Raw genomic sequence first — 6,096 nt, forward strand, 5'->3', positions numbered from 1 at the left:
CTCCCTTCCCACCCCTGATAACCAAGAAAGAAAATTTCCTTCCATAGATAAACATTTCCTTGACTTTTACAATAATGGAATAATACAATATTTTTCCTTTTGTGATCAGCATAATGTCCTCCAATTTCATCAACATTATGTGGTGTTTTGCAGATTCTACATTATTCTTTAATGTTGCATAGTATTCCATTGTATATATGTACCATAATTTGGTTATCCATTCCTCAGTTGATGGACACCTAGGCTGTTCCCATCTTTTGGCTACTGTAAATAGTGCTGTGATGATCATGGGTGTGCATATATCTGTTCTTGTCATGGCTCTCACTTCTTTAGGATATATACCTAGTAATGGAATGGCTGGGTTAAATGGTATTTCTAATTCCAACTTTTGAAAGAATCACCATACTGCTTTCCACAATGGTTGTTACATGTACATCTTTTTTACTATTGGGCTGAGAGCCAGCCCTTGGGAGTAAGTTTTATCCTAGGCCCGAAGTATATCCCAGGGCCATAGTCTGGGATGTCCCACCAGACTCCATCTGACCAGTAATTCTGGTCATTATTTTGTTTTTGGGTTTTTGATCCACCTTTTTCCTCCCACTCTATACAGGATCTCCAGTTTTGATTCCTTCCAGAGTGGTTGGTATTGGTAGCCGGGCACCATCTAGTTCTGGTCCTGAGGTCCATCATGTCCTAGGGCTGATTTTTTCTAATGCCCTTGGTTTTTTGCACTCTTCTTTGCTTCCAACAATAGACCATTAGCTGCATCTTAGATGGCCACTCGAAAATTTTTAAGACCCTAGTTGCTACTCACCAATGCAGACAGTGGAACAAGATTTTTATATATTTTTTGTGCCAGTTGAGTCTTGGGTCCCCCAATACTATTGTCCTGAGTTGGTAGATCCATAGGATCTCTCTCCAACAGTGTCTGGCTGTCTGTGAGGGATTGCTCTATGTCTGTCTTCTGTTGTTTGTGTAATTGTTGTTGTCAGGTGCTGTTGAATTGTCTCCGACTCATAGTGACCCTATGCACAGCAGAACAAACACCACCTGGTCCTGAGCCAGCTCCATGATTCTTGTTATACTTTAGCCCATTGCTGCTGCCACCATGTTAATCCATCTCGTGGAGGGCCTTCCCCTCTTTTGTTGACCCTCCACCTTACTAAGCATTACATCCTTCTCCAGAGAATGGTCCCTTCTGAAAACATGACCTATTTTACTTGGATATCCAGACAGTTCTGAGGTCCCTGGCTGCTCCTGCTCCTTCCCTTTCCTGGCTCTAGGGGGCTTGGGGTTTGTGCAATGATTGTGGTATTTTGTATCCTTGGTATCTGTGCAAGATTAGCCTCAGCTGAATCTATCTTTGGTCTAGAGTATAATCCTGTTCACTGACATCCCCCACCCCAACCCCAATCTGATCTTCTCAGTTGTTTATGAGTTTATCTGTAGCCTGGTGTTTGGTGTTAATGGTAATGCAATGTTATGGATATACTGGTATTAGCCTCTGTAATCTATATCTTATGTGCACAATTAGGTGTCCTTCCTTTCCCCAATGTTACCAAGCTGGTCACAGAGTCTTTCCATACCGTCCCTCCTCTTACCCCAAGATAACTAATGATATCTTGAATATCACGTGCTAGTAAAACTTTGCTGAAGATAATTCAAAAACAGTTGCAGCAGTAACTGGACAGAGAACTGCCAGAAATTCAAACTTGATTCAGAAGAGGATGTGGAATGAGAGATTTTTTGCTGATGTCAGATGGATCCTGACTGTGAAAGCAGAAAATACCAGAAAGATGTTTACCTGTATTTTGTTGACTATGAAAAGCCATTCAGCTGTTGGATCATAACAAATTATGGAGAACATTTTAAAGAATGGGAATTCCAGGACACTTAATTTTACTCACGAGGAAACTGTACATAGACCTATAGACACTCATTTGAACATAACAAGGGGATGCTACATGATTTAAAATCAGGAAAGGTGTGCACCAGTATTGCATCATTTTACCTTACTCAGTCTATATACTGAGCAAGTAATCCAAGAAGCTGGACTATATATAAGAATACAGAATCAGGATTGGAGGAAGACTCTAACAACCTGAGACATGCAGATGACACAGCCTTGCTTGCAGAAAGCCAAGAGAACTTGAAGCACCTGACAAGATCAAAGACTACAGCCTTCAGTATGGATTACACCTCAACATAAAAAAAAACAAAAAACTCATAATTGGACCAATAAGCAACATCATGATAAATAGAGAAAAGATTGAAGTTGTCAAAGATTTCATTTTGCTTAGATCTACAATCAACACCCATGGAAGCAGCAGTCAAGAAATCAAATGACATGTTGCATCGGACAAATCTGTTGCAAAAGATCTCTCTTTAAAATATTAAAAAGCAAAGATGTCACTTTGAGAGCTAAAGTGTTCCTGATCTAAGCCATTGTATTTTCAATCTCACCTCATATGCATGGGAAAGCTGGACAATGCATAAGGAAGACCAAAGGCAAATTGATGCCTTTGAATTATGATGTACACTATGAATATTGGATGTACTGTGGACTGCCAGAAGACTGAACAAATTTATCTTGGAAGAAGGACAGCCAGAATGCTCCTTAGAAGTGAGGATGGCAAGACTTTGTCTCACATACTTTAGAGGGACCAGTCCCTGGAAGGGACATCATACTTAATAGAGGATCAGTGAAAAGTAGGAAAACCTTCAATGAGATGGATTGATTGACCCAGTGACTACAACAGTGGGCTCAAACGTAGCAACAATTGTGAGGGTTTTGTAGATTGGGCTGTGTTTCGTTCTCTTGTATGTAGTGTCGCTTTGAGTTGAAACAGGATTGATGGCACCTAACAACAACAGTATCAGCAATAGCACTGAAAGTTTAAATATAATGAACTTGATCTGTACTCTTCTTTCCACATTTTAAATTGCTAAAACAATTTTTATCCTGAGGAATATTCCTAAGTATATATAGTCTTATGGATTGATTTGTGTTCCCCCAAAATATGTGTTGGGATCCTAACCCCTGTACCTGTGGAAGCAATCCTATTTGAGAAAAGAGTATTCTTTGTTATATTAATAAGTTATTAAGGAGCTCTGGTGGCATTTGACTGCTAACCAGAAAGTTGGTGAAGTGTCCTGAATTTAATGACTTCTGAGTTAGAAGGAGCAGCAGTAAAGAAAGGAGCACACAAGTGGGGTAGATAGCTGTCATGTGAAGATCGTTGAGCAACCCAAGAACAGATGCTGAAGAAACAAGGATCTTCCTCCGGAGCCAACCAACACCTATAGCTGGTGTCCTGAATTTGAACTTTTAGCATCCTAAACTGTGAGAAAATAAGTTTCTATTCTGTAAAGCTACCTATTCATGTTATAGAAGCACCCAGGAAACTAAGACATATGGGATCTGAGTGGCTTTTATTTTTCACATTCAGGTTCTGTTAATGATATATATGAATGCTATATATCTAGAAATTCAGCCACCAAAGTAGCATGTTCATATTCTCTCTCTCTCTCTCTCTCCTTCTCAGTGCAAAACTGAACAAAAGCCATAACTATGGTAGGCCACTGGACATAATTGCCTCAAATGTGTTGCATTATACTATTCTTTAGGCTATTTACATGCAATTACATGAACATAAAATTTATAACATTTAATGTAATCATTACTGCTAATACTTTATAAAATATAGCATTGGGTTTATAAATCAGTCTTACATTATGGAATTTCTTATGCCTTTTAGCATATTTTGTTCATATTTACTATATTCATATTTTAAACTGAGAAAAACAATAGACGAACATTTTGAGGTAGAGAAGTTGCATCTTTGCTCTTCTGAACATAAAAGTATTATGAGTAAACTAGTGTTTGGGAAGCATAGTTTTATGCTTTTTATGGAAAGTAATGATTAGGTTTTGGCTCTGAGCATGCCAAGTTCCAATCAAAAGTAAATTTTATGGCTGTGTTTTAGGTCCCTTAAAATAGGAGTCTGTAATGGAAATTGTGATAGGCACTTAATTATAATGACGTTACCCAGTGTGGATATAATTAATGCGAGATGCCAGTTCATAAAACCACCCTAATGTAGTCTGGACACTGTGAGTAACACAAGCAGTCACCAAATAGTCTTCTGAGTTTGCTTTAAAAGCAAATGGGAGCAGAAGAATGCCCCCAGACTTTACTCAATTCTGCTCCTTGACTCGGAGTTCCATGACTTACAGGACCTTAAATTCAAACAGGAAAGTGGGAAGACATAATCTCTTGGCAACGTGGAGTCTTCACTGCATCTTCCATTGGTCTGAACTGAAATCAATAGTCTGAAACTAAAACAACACCTTTAGCAGCGGTGATTTGAGTGAGCATTTGAATAAGTGATGCTGTCTGATTGACAGCAGCAATTTGAATACAGTGAAACCTGCTAATAGAAATTTGCAGCAGACCAATTAAAAGGGAATTGCATAATTCATTTGTTGTTGTTATTGCGTGCCGTAGTCAGTTCCAACTCATGGCGACCCTATGTACAATAGAACAAAGCACTGTCTGGTCCTGTGCCATCCTCACAATTGTTGTTATGCTTGAGTCCATTGTTGCAGCCGTTGTTCAGTATATCTCGTTGAGGGCCTTTCTCTTTTTTGCTGACCTTACACTTTACCAAGGATAATGTACTTTTCCAGGGACTGGTCCCTCCTAATAACGTCCAAAGTGCAGGAGATGAAGTCTTGCCATCCTCACTTCCAAGGAGCATTCTGGCTTTACTTCTTCTAAGACAGATTCGTTCATTCTTCTGGCAGTGTGTGGTGTATTTCATATTCTTTGCCAATACCATAATTCAAAGGCATCAATTTGTTTTCCATCTTCCTGATGCATTGTCCAGCTTTCACATGTGTTTGAGGTGATTGAAAATAACATGGCTTGAGTCAGGTTCACCTTAGTCCTCAAAGTGACATCTTTGATTTTTAACATTATAGAGTTCTCATGCAGCAGATTTGACCAACAAAATACATCATTCAATTTCTTGACTGCTGCTTCCATGGGTGTTGATTGTGGACCCAAGTAAAATGAGATCCTTGCCAACTTCAGTATTTTCTCTGTTTGTCATGGTGTTGTTCAGTTGTGAGGACTTTTGCTTTTTTATGTTGAGGTATATCTAACTGAAGACTGTAGGTTTTGATTTACATCAGTAAGTGCTTCAAGTCCTGTTCACTTTCCACAAGTAAGGTTTGTGTCATCTGCATATCACAGGTTGTTAATGATTCTTTCTTCAATCCAGATGCTATGTTCTTATTCATATAGTCCACCTTCTCAGATTATTTGCTCAGCATACAGATTGAATGGTGAAAAGATGCAACTCTGATTCACATCTTTCCTGATTTTAAACTGATTTTAATTTAGTTTGCAAGTAATAAAGTATGAGAACATGTCAAAATATCTTATGGTAAGCAATCTTCATACAAGACTTTCAGGACTCAAGAAATAAAATAGCCTTATGCCATTACAAATTTATATGCCACATTAGGAGTGAAAGAGACAATATTTAACATATATTTAACAAAGTTCAGAACTAGAGGGCTGCAAAAATCAATAAAGGTCACATTTGTTGAATGGAAATGACTTAACTTTTTCAATTGTTAAGAAAGCATAGTATACTGGATGGCAAATAAAAAATTCTGGATGAATTCTGCAGAAGAAGCCCTGCTGGACAAGTTAGGGGGCTGAGAGGTTGAAGAGAAAATTCATAGAATCATGGAACACCAGAACTGGAAGGAATTAGAGAGAACATTTAGATACATGCTTCAGTGTGTGCATGAATCACCAGAGAATTGTGTTAAAATTCCGATTCTAATTCAGTAGGTCTGAATTGCAGCCTGGGAGTCTACATCTGACAAGCTCCTAGGTGATGCTGATGGTGCTGGTCTGCAGACCACACTTTGGAGGACTTGCAGTATGGTATTCATTCCTCCTTATGCATTTTTGAAGGCAAAGATCAAAGTCAAGATGATTTCAAATGGGAGGGGAGGGAAAATTCCTAGAAGATTAAAAAATATACATATATGTGTGTGTGTGTATATATGTGTAAATAC

The sequence above is a fragment of the Orycteropus afer genome, unplaced genomic scaffold (genome assembly GCF_000298275.1).
Source record: "Orycteropus afer afer isolate SDZICR_OR568_19922 unplaced genomic scaffold, OryAfe1.0 scaffold00008, whole genome shotgun sequence".
NCBI lineage: Eukaryota > Metazoa > Chordata > Mammalia > Tubulidentata > Orycteropodidae > Orycteropus > Orycteropus afer.